This window comes from Canis lupus, chromosome 9, assembly GCF_003254725.2.
Source record: "Canis lupus dingo isolate Sandy chromosome 9, ASM325472v2, whole genome shotgun sequence".
Classification (NCBI taxonomy): Eukaryota; Metazoa; Chordata; class Mammalia; order Carnivora; family Canidae; genus Canis; species Canis lupus.
The window spans coordinates 60396350-60415395 of NC_064251.1; the positions used below are offsets into that span (position 1 = coordinate 60396350).

A 19046-nucleotide genomic window follows, 5' to 3' on the forward strand; every position below is an offset into this window, starting at 1 on the left:
CCAAAAGCATAAGATACCTAGGAATAAACCTAACCAAATATAAAGGATCTGTACCCTAAAAACTACAGAACACTTCTGAAAGAAATTGAGGAAGACACAAAGAGATGGAAACATATTCCATGCTCATGGATTGGAAGAATTAATACTGTGAAAATGTCAATGTTCCCCAGGGCAATTTACATGTTCAATGCAATCCCTATCAAAATACCATGGACTTTCTTCAGAGAGTTGGAACAAATCATCTTAAGATTTGTGTGGAACCAGAAAAGACCCCGAATAGCCAGGGGAATATTGAAAAAGAAAACCAGAGCCGGGGGCATCACAATGCCAGATTTCAGGTTGTACTACAAAGCTGTGGTCATCAAGACAGTGTGGTCCTGGAACAAAAACAGACACATAGATCAATGGAACAGAATAGAGAACCCAGAAGTGGGCCCTCAACTCTATGGTCAACTAATATTTGACAAAGCAGGAAAGACTATCCACTGAAAAAGGGCAGTCTCTTCAATAAATGGTGCTGGGAATATTGGACAGCCACGTGCAGAATGAAACTAGACCACTCTCTTGCACCACACACAAAGATAAACTCAAAATGGATGAAAGATCTAAATGTGTAAATCTAAATCCATCAAAATCCTAGAGGAGAACACAGGCAACACCCTTTTAACACCCTTTTTGAACTTGGCCACAGTAACTTCTTGCAAGATACATCTATGAAGGCAAGAGAAACAAAAGCAAAAATGAACTATTGAGACTTCATCAAGATAAGAAGCTTCTGCACAGCAAAAGAAACAGTCAACAAAACTCAAAGACAACCTACAGAATGGGAGAAGATATTTACAAATGACATATTAGATAAAGGGCTAGTTTCCAAGATCTATAAAGAACTTATTAAACTCAACACCCAAGAAACAAACAATCCAATCCTGAAATGGGCAAAAGACATTGAACAGAAATTTCACCAAAGAAGACACAGACATGGCCAACAAGTACATGAGAAAATGCTCCTCATCACTTGCCATCAGGGAAATACAAATCAAAAGCACAATGAGATACCACCTCACACTAGTGAGGTGAATGGTGAAAATTAACAAAACAGGAAACAACAAATATTTGAAAGGATGTGGAGAAAGGGGAACCCTCTTGCACTGTTGGTGGGAATGTGGACTGGTGCAGCCACTCTGGAAAACTGTGTGGAGGTTCCTCAAAGAGTTAAAAATAGACCTGCCCTACGACCCAGCAATTGCACTGTTGGGGATTTACCCCAAAGATACAGATGCAGGGAAACGCCGGGACACCTGCACCCCGATGTTTCTAGCAGCAATGTCCACAATAGCCAAACTGTGGAAGGAGCCTCGGTGTCCATCGAAAGATGATGGATAAAGAAGATGTGGTTTATGTATACAATGGAATATTCCTCAGCCATTAGAAACGACAAATACCCACCATTTGCTTCAATGTGGATGGAACTGGAGGGTATTATGCTGAGTGAAGTCAGTCAGTCGGAGAAGGACAATCGTTATATGGTCTCATTCATTTGGGGAATATAAAAAATAGTGAAAGGGAATAAAGGGGAAAGGAGAAAATAAGTGGGAAATATCAGTGAGGGAGACAGAACATGAGAGACTCCTAACTCTGGGAAATGAACAAGGGGTAGTGGAAAGGGAGGTGGGTGGGGGGTTTGGGTGACTGGGTGATGGGCACTGAGGGCCGCACTTGACGACATGAGCACTGGGTGTTATGCTATATGTTAGGCAAATCGAACTCCAATAGAAAAAATACAAAAAAGGGTAAATTATAATTAATTGATTTTAAATGTTATACCAACCCACTTGATAAGGACATTTTATCCTTTTTTTTTAATCTATTACTAGATATTGTTGGATATTTAGTGTAGAATTTTTGTCCATGTTCATGAGTGATATTAGGTTATGTCTATTTTTATATCTTCAGTATTGTTATTGGGGTTATTTTTCTTCTAGATGTTTAAAGTTTCTGCCTTTCACATTTAAATCTTTAATCCACCTAGAGTTGTTCTTTTATGGATATTATACAGTTGGGTTCCAAATTCATTTTTTTCCCTCATTTGGAAATCCAATCTTTCCTCTAGAGATTTGCCGTGCTGACATTCCCATACATCAAGTTTTCCTGTATCTTCAGATCTTATTTTGGGATTTTCATTCTATTCTATTAGCTGATTTTTATATCTCTATGCTAATATCTTGTTGCATTGATTACGATGGTCTTAATATCTGTCAGTAAAGTTTCCTCACCTTTTCTTCAAAAATGTCTTGCTTTTCTTGGTCCTCTATCCTTCTGAATAAATTTTAGCCTTGTATTATTAAGTTTCACCAAAACCGTGTTGAGACTTTGATTATACTTTCCTTAAATGTATGGACAGGTCTGTGGTGAATTGACATCTTTATGTTGAGTCCTTACAACTTTGAACATAATGTCAGTTTACCTAATTAGGTCTTAATTTAATATCTTTTAATAACATTCAAAAATAGCTTCCATAATGGTCCTGCTCATCTTTGGATCATTTTTTCCCTAAGGACTTTTTTTTGTGGGTTTATAAAAGGGGTGTATCTATAATTTTTTGTTGTTTAGCAGTTCAGCTATTAAGATACTGATCTTTTGCCTAATTCATTCTTATAATTTATTATGTTATTTGTGTTTCAAATACAAAATTGTGTAATTTATAAATATCCATTGTGTCTTTTTTCTCTTTTCTTTATAACCTTTATTTCCTTTTCTTGTCCAGTTGTGCTGCCCAGTATCTCTGGTGTAACGTTGACTAGAATTACATATAGTGAATTTTTTTTATTGTGTCTGATTTTAAAGACTATTTTAACATTCCTCCAGTAAGATATGTCCCAATTAGTTATTTATTAAAGAGATTCTTTTGTGTTTTTAATTTGCTTTTACTTGTTTTACTTGCCACAAATGAGTGTGTCTAATTGTTGCTCTTAAATGAATTCATTTATTCTGTTTTCCTATTTTGTCTTTGGAGTTCTGCAATTTCATAATGCTTTGTCTCTGATATAGATTTATTTATCTTGCTTGGGGTTTCTGGATCAGCAATTCTGGAATGTTATCAGCCATTATTTCTTTGTTGCCTCTTCTCCATTATTTTTATTACATTCTTTTAGAAATCTGATTACAAGGTGTTAGACTTTTTCACTTTCTCTTTAATGTTGTTTATCATTTTCCAATGAGAAGAAGGGTGATATGCTGCAGACTGTCTTCTTTTTCATATGTATTTTTTTTCTGTTTGTCTATTTAGATCATAGTATGGATAAGATATCTGGGTTTACTTTTCAGTTCACTAATTTTACCTTTACATGTGTCTAATACTTTCATTTTGTGAAGTTTCATATAATTCTTTTATAGATCTGCTTGGCTATTTATAGTCTTTTGTTTCTACTCATTTTCTATCTTTTTTGTTTTTAACGTATTGAAGAATTTTTTTATTTTTTTAGAAGATTTTATTTACTTATTCATGACAGATGCGGGGGCAGATAGAGAGAGAGAGAAAGAGAGAGAGGGGCAGAGACACAGGCAGAGGGAGAAGCAGGCTCCATGCAGGGAGCCTGACGTGGGACTCGATCCCAGGTCTCCAGGAGCCCACCCTGGGCTGAAGGCGGCGCTAAACCGCTGAGCCACCCGGGCTGCCGGCCATTTCTGATTATTTTAGTTGTCTGTGAAGTTATATTTGTAGGAAATTTTTTGGCTTTGGTTAAATTTTGAGTCCCTCTACAGTGGATCTGTTATTTCATTTATGCTTCTGGCTGTCACCTAGAAGTTCTGATAATTATGCTGTTCTGTAAATTATCTGTTTGCCGATTTTATCAGACCATAGTAGGTGAATTTGGATTACAAATCTATGTAAGAGCATACTTTTGTTAGAAATTGTCAGTGGAGATGTTTGTTTCCACCCTGCAATAGCATCCAGAATAGAACATTTCTGCTGGGCAGAATTTATGCACATTTTAAAATTTTTACACTAAAGATGTAGCCCTCAAGCACCTAAATTTAGGTTGTAGTATACTTAGGAGTTTTCTAGGCTTTACCTCCTTTCACTTCTGCCTTATATCCCCATTATTTGGGAATTCAAAGTGCCCATAGTTTGGCAAAAGAGCTTCAGGGTAAAAGTCCGCTTTATTGCTAATTTACCTTTCTGAGTTCCATTTTCCATTTTATTTTCTGCTCTCTGAAGCATTTACTTTTTGCCAGATTAGCAATATGTTTTTTGAAGTATCTAATCTTCCAATATGCCAAAATGGAAGATCTAATGATATCCCTCAACACACATACACACGGATTCACCAATTTTAAGTATATAGTTTAGCAAATTTGACAAATGTATACAGACGGGTAATTACTACATAGTTAAAATATATAACATTTCTGTTACCGTGGAAAGTTCCTTCCTCCTCTTCTTGCAACCTTGGCCCTAGGCAACTGCAGCTCTGTTTTCCTTTACTGCATATTAGCTTTGTCTTGCCTAGCATTTCACATAAATGAAATCATACTTTATGTACTCTTTATATCTATCTTCTTGTGCTCAGCACAACATTTTTGTGATTCATCCATGTTGTTATGTATATGAATAGTTTGTGCCTTTTTATTGCTGAGTAGTATTCTGTTGTATGGTTGTATCCCATTTTATTCCCTTGTTGATGGACATCTGGGCTGTTTCCAGGTTTTGGTAACCATAAATAAAACTGATATGAACACTCATGGTGAAACGTTTGTATGGACCTACGATTGCTGGGTCATGTGGTATAATAACTTTTATAGGAAATTGCAAAGTTTTTCAACAATATATGATCCAGTTGCTCCCTGTCTTCACCAACTGTTGATACTGTTTTTTTTTCGTTTTAGTCATTCTGTTAAAATCATGGTAGTGTCTCATTATGGTTTTAATTTGCATTTCCCAGGCAGCCCAGGTGGCTCAGCGGTGTAGCACCGCCTTCGGCCCAGGGCATAATCCTGGAGACCCTGGATCGAGTCCCACGTCGGGCTCCCTGCGTGGAGCCTGCTTCTCCCTCTGCCTCTCTTTCTCTCTCTCTGTCTCTCAAGAATAAATAAAATCTTTTTTTTTCAAGAATAAATAAAATCTTTAAAAAAATTTGCATTTCCCTAATGACTTAAAATGTTGAAAGTCTTTTTATGTGCATATTTATTAGAAGATACTGTGTTGGCATCCCTGGTGGCGCAGCGGTTTGGCGCCCGCCTTTGGCCCAGGGCGCGATCCTGGAGACCCAGGATCGAGTCCCACGTCGGGCTCCCGGTGCATGGAGCCTGCTTCTCCTTCTGCCTATGTCTCTGCCTCTCTCTTTCTCTCTCTGTGTGTGTGACTATCATAAATAAATAAAAATTAAAAAAAAAAGAAGATACTGTGTTATATATCTCCTTTGGTGAAGTGTCTATTCAAATCTATTGACTATCTATTAATTGGGTTGTCTTATTATTACTAAATTGTAGGGGTTCTTTATGTATTTCAGATACAAATGTCGTATTAGATATGTTCTCTGCAAATATTTTCTCCCCATCTGTGGCTTGGATTTTCACTTTCTTAACAGCATCTTTGCATATTATAAAGTTTTATTTTGAAAGCCCAGTTTTTGAATTTTTTCTTTTATAGTTAATGTTGTGTTTTGTGAAATCTTTACATAACCGAAGAGCACAAAGACTTTGTCCTATATTAAAGACATTTCATTGATTTTTCTCTTATATGTAGGGATCCATTTCTATTACTTTGTATATGGTATGAGGTAAGGAAATTGACATTAAAATGATAAATTGAAATTAATAAAACACTTTTGTAATGGCATTAAGATATGAGATACTTTGACCTAAAACAAATATAGTATTCTAGGCCAACTGTACTTCAATTTAATAAAATCAAATACTTAGAGGTAAATTGATCAAAATATGTGCATTGCCTAGACACTGAAAAGTATATGTGCTGCCGAAGTGAGCACTAGACACTGAAAAGTATAAAGTGCTTTTGAGAAATGTTAAAAGAAGATCTAACTAAATGAGGTAAGCCATGCTCATGGGTTCAAGAACTCAAGGATGTTGTGATGGTTAATTGTACGTGTCAATTGGGCTATGCTATGGTGCCCAGTTGTTGGGTCAAACACCAGTCTAGGTGGTGCTGTGATTAACATTTGTAATCTGTTGACTTGAAATAAAGGAGATAACCCTCCAGTGTGTGGTTGGGCTTCATCCAGTTGACGTAAGGGCAAAACTGAGCTATTTGAGAAGAAAGAGTTTTACCCAAAGACTGTAACAGAACTCCTGTCTGAATTTATAACCTGCTATCTTGCCCTCCACAATTTAGATTCAAGAACGCAGTATCGCTTCTTGTGTGTGTTTCCAGCCTCCTGCCTGCCCTATAGGTTTTGTATTTGCTCAAACCAATTCCTTAGTATAATCTCTCCCTCAGTGTGTCTGTGTGTATATGTACATATCCCTATTGATATTCTTTTTCTCTGGAGTACTGTTACAGACAAAGATGTCAGTTTTCCCAGACCTATAGCGTACAACACGATACACCACTAGGCTTTTTTTCCAGAATTGAGTAACTGATTCTAAAATTTGTATGGAGATTCCTATAGCAAACAACTTAGCTAAAATAAGTTTGAAAAGGAAGAATAGGGGCATCTGGGTGGCTTAGTGGTTGAGCGTCTGCCTTTGGCTTAGGTCGTGGTTCCAGGGTCCTGGGATCAAATCCTGCATCAGGTTCCTTGTGGGGAGCCTGCTTTTCCCTCTGCCGGTGTCTCTGCCTTTCTCTCTCTGTCTCTCTTGAATAAATAAATAAAATCTTAAAAAAAAAAACAAAGAATAAAGTTGGAAGAACCACATTACATGCTTTTAGATCTTAATGTAAAGCTGTAGTAATCAAGACATTGTGATATTGGCACAAGAATGGACATACAGATCAGTGCAACAGAATCAATCATGTTTTTTCTGACAAAGGTGCCAGGGTCATTCATGAGGGGGAAGGGGAATGGAAAGTCTATTAAAACATATGTTGATGGAATAATTGGATATCCATAGAGAAAAAAAATGAAACTGACTTTTGAATGAATATACATTTTTCTTTTAAAAAAAAAGATTTTATTTATTTATTCATGAGAGACACACAGAGAGAGGCAGAGACACAGGCAGAGGGAGAAGCAGGCTCCATGCAGGGAGCCCGATGTGGGACTTGCTCCCGGGACCCTGGGATCATGCCCTGAGCTGAAAGTAGATGTTCAACCACTGAGCCACCCAGGACTCTGAATATACATTTTTCAATAGAGAAGAAAAAAGTAATTGTTTTTAACACCATCCCAAGTCAGAAATTGTGGTATATTTACTTTATTTCTTTTTTAATGGTATATGTAAAACACATAGTACTTATGCACATATTTCAAAATTTATATATTTGAGATCATATACCTTTTTCGACTGAATCAATGTCTTTTTACTTATTTTTATAACATTAAAACTTCTTCTCTGAGAGACATTTTAATGGCTACATAATGCTAAATCATGAAGGTGTTCCATACCTTGCCTAATGATTCTTTACTGGTGGAATTAATAATAGTAATAATAGCTGCCATTTATTGGTTACTTTCTCCTAGGAATTGTTAAGCGCGTTACATGTATTATACTGTAGGATCCTTACAACCACTTTGAGATATTTAGCTACATTTTCAAGAAAAGGAAACCAAGGGTTAAGGAACTTGCCTATCTCTAATGTGTGAAGCTTGGGTTTATAATCAGATCTCTTTTATTCCAGTCCCTGAGAAAAATAAACTGCCAATTTTTAGTCTCTTTACAATTTTTTGCTATCATTAGAAACTCTGAGCTGGATATATTTGTGTATAAATCATTGTCTACATTTCAGACATCTGAACTTCCTTTCCTCTGTCAGTCCTTCATGTATTTTATCCATCACTCATCTAATGAAATATTTTCAGAGCCAGAGTAGTTGTCCAACGTAGCATGCAAGGCAAAGCAGTGCACAAACTGCAGAGTTACCCTCTTGGTTCATGAAGGACTGGGACAAATAAGCACCAGGCAGGGCAGGCATTTTTGTAAGGGTCCAGATCTGCAGAAGAATGAATCTAAGGAATTCTATGGTGCTAACTATTCAGTGATTACAGCTAATTTTAGTAGTCTGCCCCCTAGGACATTGAGTCCCACCTTTATTATTAAGTTTTTAATTATAATTCTAGTGTAGTTAACATACAGTGCTACTGTATGTAACATAGTTTCAGGTGTGCAACGTAATGACTCAGCAGTACCATACATTACTCAGTGCTTGAAATAAATGCACCACTGAGTCCCACTTTTACTTTTTTATTTTTATTTATTTTTTTAAAGATTTTATTTATTTATTCATATGAGAGAGAGAGGCAGAGACACAGGCAGAGGGAGAAGCAGGCTCCATGCAGGGAGCCCGATGTTGTACTCGATCCTGGGTCTCCAGGATCAGGCCCCAGGCCGAAGGCGCTAAACCACTGAACCACCTGGGCTGCCCGAGTCCCACTTTTAAAATGGAATTATGTAATGTTAATCAAGTCATTTAACTCTTCTCTGCCTTGTTTTCTTCGTCTAGAGAAGGTCACTAAGAGCTTTATGGCCAAGTGAAATTTTCTAATCCCTTAGCAGAATCTTACCTATTTATGATTTGGAAGAGACTAGGGAGGCAACATAGTGTTGTGGCTTTTGATCCCAAGAGACTTGGGTTCAGATAGAGCTCTAACATTTATCAGGTGATCTTACACACATTTCCTGAGGCTTTTTGAGTCCCACTTTTCTAACTTCTCAGAATGCAGAACAAATACACGCTGATCTTGTGAGCAAAAGGATCTCAAGAGCCCTTGGTTTGTTTTCTAGTATGTGTACTGCCTGCTGCCTCCATCACTGCCTACTCCCCAATTAGGGTACAAGAAGCAGGGTAATCCACCCACTTTCATTCATGTTTTCCAAGTCTTCCATCCTCTAAGGAGTTACTCAGTTCAGCCTCTTCTGTAAAGACATTATAATAGTAGAGTTAAATCTTCTTGGTCCTTGACTTCTATTAACTGTAATACTACCTATCCTTTGCATTCTCTTAACCTGTTGTTTGAGAGCACAGATGACCTGAGATAGGAGATCATGTCTGAGGTTGTGGAAAATGTTTTTAAGCAGCCTAAAGATTGTGTTTATTTTTTTTAATAAAGATTTATTCATGAGAGACCCAGAGAGAATGGCAGAGACACAGGCAGAGGGAGAAGCAGGCTCCATGAAGGAAGACCGATGTGGGACTCCGTCCCAGGACCTCAGGATCACGCCCTGATCAAAGGCAGGCGCTCAACCACTGAGCCACCCAGGCATCCCAAGATTATGTTTACATTTAGAATATCCTTTCCATTTCCAAGATTAAGGCTTAAGTACCCTTGGTGTTAGGAGAAGAAAGATATGACAGCTCTAGCAGTCTCTCCATTACACCTTGTGTCAATCTGCAACTCTTTCTGGGGTTCCTGGTTTTTGCACTGAGGTTCCAGGAATCCTGGAAACCCACCGTAGAAGAGGAGGAGGAGGGGGAGAAAGACTGGTTACAGTTGAAGAAAGCAAGCTAGTGGGGTAGAATAATGCCTGTCCACTTGTACTCCCCTCTGCTGATGGGAAGACGTACCTTTAAATTTTGTCTGTATTGATAGAGACATAGTGTTTTTGTTTTTGTTTTTTGTTTTTTGTTTTTGCTTAGAGAAACCTTTGTTAAAAATGATTGTTTTAAGTGCAAGAAAAAAAGAAGAATATGGAACCTAAGTGGAGGTGAAATAAATATGCATGTGTATATATTTATAAATATGCCTACTTTTTCCCTTTTCTTAAAATGGCAAGAAGAATATCTGGGGAACAGAATGTACTTTACAATCCGGTCTTCACCTTGTTGGAATCTGGGGATTCCTCTTAATGCAAAAGGCATGCCTCTTTCATTGTTAGTATAGCTCTGATTTCCATTTTAAATTTAACGGGGACTAGTTAAGTTAGTGTAGTGGCAGGTATTTGGTAAGACGTAACTGTTACATAGCATCTTAAAAAGTGTTGGCTTGAGCCACAAAGGGTCCTGGGGAGCTTTGTGTTTTTTATTTCTTATTTTCATATGCCTTAAGTAACCTTAAGAGGACATGATATGGGTAAAATAGCCATTGTAATTTAGAAAGGAACATGCTCAATCCCTGTCTCTCCTCCGTCTAATGAGTTCATGTAAAAAATATATCAAAAGAAATACTCATAGCAGAATCCTCACATTTCAAAGGGGAGTATATTTATTATAAGAACTGCTGATTCATTAGGAATGCTTCCTAATTCGAAGAGCAACAGCTGCTTCTGGTTAGAATAAACTCCATCTCTTTTGTGCGCTGTCTCTCCAAGGGGATGTGAAATTTTGGTTTAAGGTTTTTCTCCTGCTTTAGTTTTTTCTCTCCCTTTCTCACTCTTTCCTCAATTAGGATGTGTTATCTTTTTCAGTGTTCACACGATTTGAATAAACCACTGTACTCACCCCCACCTTTAAAAATGACTTTAAGATTACAAATGCTAAGAAAACTCTTCTGATAATGTGTTTTGTTTACGTTCACAGTGGCAGTGGAGTGTATTGTGCAGCAGTAAAGAAAAAAGTTGAGACATGTTGCAGTTATGAATTCTAAGTGCAATAATTTAAAATACAGGGAGCATTTGAGAAACTACCATTGTCCATTAAATGAAACCACTGTATTAATGTATCATAGCATGCTGTTCTAATCACTTTTCTCCAAATACCAGCTTTTTGAAAGAAACATGGCTATATTTTTTTTATACAAAATCTGAAATCGTGTAATTGAATGGCTTGGCAGAATAGGTAAATGAATGTAGCAACTTGCATTCAAATATGTCTCTTTGGTTTGTAATGAGCTGATTGAAGTTCACAGTTGTAAGAATTGCCATTTTATTTCCTGATTTTACATTCTGGACCCAGACAAAGGTGCCAGTTTTTTGTATTGAAATAGGAAGAAGAAGGAAATTGTTTGTAAGAGTCAGCTCTTTTTGGGGATCACTATTGGATTCTGTGCTGCAGTAGCTTTTACTCAACTGTTCCTCTGTAAAATAAGGAATCATCTAATATGACCATTTCTATTTAATTTTAGAATTATTAACAACCCTTCTTAGGGCTTAAAGAAATTCTGTCACGTGTGATGGAGTTGGTCGTCTGCCACATGTGTACATGTTCATGTGAGAGAGATAATTGGTGCTTGTGCATACTTCTCTTATAGCACTTATCTTAGTGATTACACTTGTTGATTTATGCGTCTGATTTCCCCTTTGGACACTGAGCTCCTGACTGTGCCTGATTCACCTGTTAGCCCCGGACCCAGCAAAGAGCCTCCCAGTCAATAAATGTTTGATGACCAAATGAACCATAGAATACAAAGCCAAGGGCAGCCCTGGTGGCTCAGCGGTTTAGTGCCGCCTGCAGCCCAGGGTGTGATCCTGGGGACCCCGGATCAAGTCCCACATCAGGCTCCCTGCATGGGGCCTGCTTCTCCCTCTGCCTGTGTCTCTGCCTCACTCTCTGTTTCCATGTCTCTCATGAATAAATAAATAAAATCTTTACAAAAAAAAAAAAAGAAGAATACAAAGCCAAATGGATGTCCGCCTAAATATCAAAATACACATTAGACAGATCATCAAGTTTGAAGCTAAATGGATATTATTTTAAATCCTGGTTGTTGCGGGACTATGGGAATTCCATGTGGAATCCAATTAAAATTTTGATGTTTCAGGACAATTCTAAGTATTGAAGACCACCACCATCACTACTCTCAGACAAGAGAATCTGTTTTTTTTTTTTTTTGAGAATCTGTATTTTTTTGCACCCTATCTGGTAGGCACAGCAGAAAAGAGTAATACTGAGAGATTGCAGAGCCATTCATGATACCTACTTCTGGGTTTGTCGGGATGTCCTTTTGGCTGTGCGAGAAAGGCTCTGGATCAATTTCTTTCACTGCTCCAACTCATTCCTGCTATGAAATAAGAGGGTTAAACAGTTTAGAGCAGCTGGCCGCTCTTATACTTCCTTTGTCTCTCGTGGGTGGGCCAGGTGGCAGAGAACTTGGGTTCTGCTTTTTCTGGTCATAGAGCAATCTTTTGTCACTGCCCATAGTATTATGGTCAAACCTCTGGGCTGGTCATAGGTTTCCTAACTAGGAGAAAGCATGCCATACATAATACAGAGGTATAACACCCTTAAGCCCGGTGTAGACAGACTAGTTTATCTCATTGACCTGCTTTCATTCTGTCTTTGAAATGAAACCTTTATCTTGTGTCAAATGGAAAAATATTAATAAAATCCCTATTGACCGTAGCTTACTCTTTCGTGACAGATATAATCTTAAAAGTAACTGTAAAGAGTATACATATGTTTGTGGCTCTTAACATTTTAAAGACATTTAAAATAATCCAGAATATGGCAAGAACCACTCCATCGCTTGAGAGATCAAGTAGACCTCTTCTGTCTAACAATCATAAGAGCGGCTACCTATTTTTGAGTACTTGATACAATCTGTGAACTGTAGTGGGCATTGGTATTATTTACATTAAGTTATTATTGCTTAATTTGTTCCATACCGTGGCCTTGTTGGGTCAATAGGAAGTGGTGACCTTTTAGGGTGCCTGGGTGGCTTAGTGGTTGAGCATCTGCTTCTGGCTCAGGTCGTGATCCTGGGGTCCTGGAATCAAATCCTGAATTGGGCTCCCTGCAGGGAGCCTGCCTCTTCCTCTGCATTTGTCTCTGCCTCTCTCTACATCTCTCATGAATAAATAAATATTTTTTTTAAAAAAGAAGTGATGTCCTTTTGCAGAGAAAGTAGGCTTGGGGAGGTGAAGGAACAGCTCAGAGGAAGCCCTTTGATAGACGGGGCAACTCCACGTTTTGCTCCCAGCTGTCCAACTCAACCTTCTCTCCCACCGTGTCACACAGTGATGCTGCTTCTGAAGGGAGTTGACTTGTCAGGCCATCCTTTGCCTAATAGGAGCTCTTTTTTTTTTTTTTTTTTTTTTTTTTTTTATAGCTCTTCTACTAGAGCCAAATTCTGTTTTTAATTGCATCATCAGTAAATTTAAGTAATTAAAAGAGCACCGACAAAAGCCTTCCATTTTAGAACCTTCTTCTTCCTTGAGAACTTAGGTCAGCTACATGGGTCATAAGACTTCTGAGTTTATCTGCATCCTACTTCCCCTTTTGATTCCTCTTCTACTCTATTAAAGTGATATTCTAAAAAGATAAATCTGATCAAATTCCTCTGCCAAAAACTCTGCTTTTAGGAGAAGAGTTCAACTTCTTAGTCTTGCACATAAAACTTACGAGCTGACACTTCAGCCTTCTCTAGTGTCATCTTCTGCCAGGATTTCCCTTCCCCTGTCCCTGTCTCCACAAAATGTTAAATAGAGAAACATCTTGCCCCACCTTTAGGTGATATCCAACCACCTCAAGCCATTTATTGTTCCTTGTCTCTCTGCGTTATCTCCAAATGGAAGTGTTCCTTTATTTCATCTAACTTGTCTTCCTCATTTAGCTGATGCCCTGGTTTAGTCAAGATGTGCTCTCCTTCCATGTTCCCATAGTACTTGGTGCCCCCCTGTATCACAGCATCCTCATGTTGCATGGTGATGAACTGTTTACGTGTCCATCTTCCCCTAAGAGATCTAGGTTCCTTGAGGACCGGCAGCACTATGTCTTGTTCATGTATTTATCCTGGCTGTCTAGCACAGGGCTGGCACATATTGATGCTTACTAAATGTTTATATAAATGACCCAGCCTTAATGATCTGGCCTCAAAATCTAACAGGGAAAAATAGATTCTGACCCTTTTTCTTTACTCTCTCTTAACTTACGGTGCCCTTAGATACTGCTAAGTGAGGGTGTCTCACTTTCTGAGACCCACTAGAGTTTATTGAGGCTGACTGTTCCCACATTAGGAAGGTCACTGAAATCCTTATTGGCCAACCACCCTTGCCCTTGAACAGAGATCAATGATAAGCATGGTGTAGTGGAAAGAGCATGAGACTCTGACGTGACTAGTTTGCTAAAGAGTGCTAAGTTCCATTTCATCCAGAGAGCCTATAGGGGAATTGAGTCATCACAGTTATTAAGCACACTTAAGGAAATGAGAAGATAGGCTTTTGATTCCCCTCTCTCTGATCAAGAATCCTCCCAGCCACCCAGCAAGATGACTTGGAAGTTGGTAGGCAAAGAGGAATTACACATGTGGCTCTTTTTTTTTAAAGTCAAAAAAAGGAATATGTATTGATTGTAAAAGTTTGGAGAATATAGGAAAACACAAAAACGTAAAGTTTTTTGTACATATTACAGAGCCTGCTTTACTTTTTAAAAAAGATTTACTTATTTGAGAGACTGTGAGTGTGGGGGGTGGGCAGGAAGGGGCAGAAGGAGAGGGAAAGAATCTCAAGCTGGCTTCACGCTGAGCAAGGAGTCTGACATGGGACTCTCACAACCCTGAGATCATGACCTGAGCCAAAATCAAGAGTTGGATACTTAACTGACTGAGCCATGTGCCTCTAAAGCCTGTCTTTTTTTTTTTTTTTTAAAGATTTTAGTTATTTGAGAGAGAAAGAGCGTGAGGGAGGCAGGGGTGCAGGTAGAGGGAGATGCAGTCTCTGTGCAGAGCGTGGAGCCCAATTCAGGGCTCAATCCCAAGACCTTATGATCATGACCTGAGCTGAGACACTTAACTGAGTAAGCCATCCAGGCACCTCCCCAGAGCCTGCTTTTATATCTAAATGTATTGTAAATATTTTTCTGTGTTAAAAAATTTCTTCCATAGTCTGGTTTTAATTAATATATAATATTCCATCATTCTGGTACTTCATAATTTATTGTGTATTTAAAAGCTGGAACAATTTTTTCTAATTTTTAAAACACTGCATGCCCAATACAAAAGCCATAGAAAATGGAGAAAAGAATATAAAAGAAACGAAGATTACCTACAAATCCCACAACCTAGAAATAACCCTATTAATTTATCTTCTAGTCTTCTTATGAGTGTATATGATTGCCTATGATACATAGCTGTGAGCATTGCTTCCTTTCAATCTATATCATTTCGTGGATGTTTTCCTGTATCGTTAAAAGTACTTTAAAACCGGGATGCCTGAGTGGCTCAGTGGTTGAGCATCTGCCTTTGGCTCAGGGCGTGATCTTGGGGGTCCTGGGATCAAATTCCCCATCAGGCTTCCTTCATGGAGCCTGCTTCTCCCTCTGCCCATGTCTCTGACTCTGTCTCTGTTTCTCATGAATAAATAAATAAAATCTTTAAAAAAATTTTTTTAAATCCTCATTTTCCATTTCCTGGAGTTACCGTAATTTATTTAACCATTCTCTTACCACATGTTTAGGTGTGTGTATGTATGTATTGCTATTATACATAATAAAGAGCTACCACTTAAAATATATTCCCCCCCCAAAATAAAGTCACAACATTTCATGATAGTGAAAATACAGTAAAAATAATTCATGTATACATTTTCTGGCCTTCATTTTAATGTTCTTTTAGTAGTTACTCATCGAAAGACACCTTTCTTGCTCTCTTTCATACTACGTGAGTTTAAGAATTTATATCAGAAAAACCTATTTCTGCCAGGCTTGCTGTTTGAGCCTCTTTTCTCTAAAGGTTACTTTTTAGGGTTTCTTTTGAGGGAGACACACAACTGGTAGTGTCACTGGGGATTTAAGACTTACAGCTTATTTAATCAAATGCTTCACCTTCCTCTAAGCTACCATATTTTGAGGGAGTTTAATAACACCAGTTTTAGGGGCTCCTGGGTGGCTCAGTCAGTGAAGCATCTGCCTTCAGCTCAGGTCATGATTTCAGGTCCTGGGATCAGGCCCCACATCAGGCTCCCTGCTCAGCAGGGAGTCTGCCTCTCCCTCTCCCCCTTCCCTGCTCCTGCTTGCATATGTGTTCGCTCATGCGTGCGCTTTCTCTCCCTCCCTCTCTCTCTCTCTCTCTCTCTTAAATAAATAAATAAATCTTGTAAAAGGTTTTATTTATTTATTTTTATAAATTTATTTTTTATTGGTGTTCAATTTACCAACCCAGTACTCATCCCGTCAAGTGCCCACCTCAGTCTTTAAAAAGAAAAAAAAAAAAAAAAACCACCAGTTTTAGGCTTTTATAATATTGTGAACTGCCTTTTTAAGGTTTATGATAAAGCAATTAAGTCAGAAGTACAAATATGGTTTAAAGAATAAGAAGTGACTGAGAGAGAGATGTAGGGGTTTGGTTTGGCTTTGCTTTAAGTCGGGGCAAGAAGACAGAGTGGTTTCAACCTGGTCTCCCCGTTGGTGGACCGGTAGCTCCTCCAGGGCTGGGGATTAGGCCCGCCCCGCCTGTGAAAATGCTCCCTTGAGGAAACCGTTTCTTCCGTGGCTGTGTTACGTGGTCATGGTGCAGAGGGAATGCTAACCTCGCCTCCTGAGGGTAGGGGCAGTTGCTGCTTCTCATATTTTTCAAATTGTGTTTTTGTTGCCTCTGTCTAAGGCCGTAATGGTTTCACATACAAGTCTGAACCAAGAACCTATTTTCGTGGAAGCTCTGCTCTATTCACCTCTACCCAGTGCTTGGCCTGTATTAGGCAACCAGACAAATGAATTCAATGGCTGTTCTGTTTTGACAATTTGAAAACACCTAATCAGATGTAAAGTGTACGTGCTATCTGGTGTGCATTTCACTTCATTGATACCATTCCCTGAGAGAGATTTTTTTTTTTTTTCCCAGAGAAGAGCCTATTGGTGTAGTAAGTCACACAGATGTGCAATTAACCCTGATCTACTCTGTGGCTGTGTGACTCTGAGCAAGTTACTTGCCCTCTCTGTGCTTCAGTTTCCTCTTTTGTTGTCTGGGGATATGGTGGTACCTATTTAACAGAGTTATGATGAGAGATAAATAAGCAAATGCATGTAAAGTTCCTGACGTGATAATTCCAGAATAAATGGTGGTCTCTACTGTTATTATTTTCATGTTTGGTGCATGATGAGTAGCACAGCAGTAAAGGTACTTGGATCTGGATGGGTCTTGCAGTCGGATAGATTATACTATCCTGTTCAGCAGGGTGGCTGTGTCTCTAGGTGATTAATTTTGTACGAAGAAATCTGCTTCCCTCAGCCTGGCCCAGGTGTGCTACAAAATGAGATAGCAGTAGAGGCTTTCTCCAGGGTAGGAGAATCTGGTGGGCAAGACAGGTACCTGTGGCAGAATGAAGCAGGGGAAGGGCTGCCGGCCTTACACAAATTCCTGTTTTTCCTTCCCTCAAAACCTTCAGTCTCATTTCTAAGAACATTTTGGGAGCAAATTCCTGGTGAGAGAGTTGGTCTGTCACAAAAGGTAACTCGAGAGCAGTTTCCTGTCTGTCCAGCTCTTAGTAAGGTCCTGCTTTGTACCCAAAGGAGGCTTTGAACATCAGCTGTCTTGAACAATCTCTAGTCTTATCACTTATTTTAATGTTCCTTGCACAGGTCACTCTTGGATGTGGTGCTCTGGGCAATCTCACCCCAGAATGCTTCCCTTCCTTTATTTAACCTCTGACCTGTGAAAACAAGAGTTAATCAAGAGTTCTAAGGTAGCTAAGAGGAAGGGGAAGTGTTTGGTTACAAATTAAATATGAACAAGTCATAAGTCATAAATCCCTAGTACTGCTACCAGTTGTGTGTCTCGAATTGCATATGGTCCAGGGTGTTTGGTTTATAAATTCAGGTTCAGGGCTCTCTGATTGCTTGGGGTTAGGCACTAGGTTAGTTTTCTTTTGGTCTAAAAACTCTTGGCCTTTTAAAACATTACTTTTATTGGATCAGCTACCTTTATATCCTACTTTCTCTCCATGTGCCTGTCTGTCCTCCTTCCTTTCTTTACCTGTCTGCCTGCCTGTGGTGATTGGTGTGCTGTTCTGTGAATTGAGACAGAACTGCTTCCCTGAAAGAAGTTTAGCATATGGAAGAAGTTGCCAAGGAAAGGCATTGAAGCATAGAGTGTAAATGGGTTTAAGAGACAGCCAGACACTTTTATAGAGAGATTTGCGATTGAATGATATAGCATTTGAGCAGAGATCTGGGGTGGAAATGAACTTAAATGAGTGCTATTTGTGGAAAACTGAAGCCCTGTCTAATCTAGCATTTCCTTAATTGTCACCATAAGCATACATTTAAAGCTTTATACGTTAAATTTAAAAAGGCAACCATAGTCTAAGAATCTATGACACAGGCCATGATTTTTCTAGGTAAGTTCTTAAAAGTACACATCTAAGGTAGCAGAGGCATTGGGTCTTGATTTTAAGCCCTAGAAACCTAAAAACTTAAAAAACAACGAACATTTTAAACCAAGCTATTTATATTTGTGCTTCTGAATCTAACATGTACGCTAATACCTAAAGCAATAAAGAGCTGACACATGACTGGTGTCCCTGGGGCTGGCAAAATAAGAAAACACGCTGAATGGTTGGGAGGCAGCCAAAGTTGGATTGCTCAGAACACTTAGAGCAGAAGGACTTTTAGAGGCGTGCTTTCATTTATCAGGGCATTATAGTGAGAATCACAAGGTAAGAATTTTAAATCCTAATTTCAGGATTGATCATTACATTTGATCATGTTGTGAAACTCATAATGTGTTGCGTGGAGCAAGGAGGATAGAAATCGTACAGGACTAGTTGTGTGTCTGAGTTGTGCTTTTAATAGCTGTGTTGTCCATACATCACATCACTACTCCAAGACTTAGTTTTCTCACCTATAAAACGAGATGAAGAATCATCTTCTAGGGTTGTTGCAAAGAATGATATTTCAGAGCCCATGAAACTTGGTCAATGTTTTTCCCCTTCCTCCATTAGCTTTCATTTCTTAGCTCTAAAATGAGAATAGCATCAAATGGTGTCTTGGTGGGTTCATTAATTTTATTTACTCCTGAAAGTAGGACAGGAATTCTTGTGGAGCGGTTTCTTCCCCTTGTTGT

General features: G+C 38.6%; 1 protein-coding gene across 18 annotated transcripts in view; it reads left to right on the forward strand.

Annotated features, from left to right (window-relative positions):
- Positions 1 to 19046, forward strand: part of DENND1A (DENN domain containing 1A) — a 539854-nt gene that overhangs the window by 241847 nt on the left and 278961 nt on the right. The window lies entirely within an intron of this gene.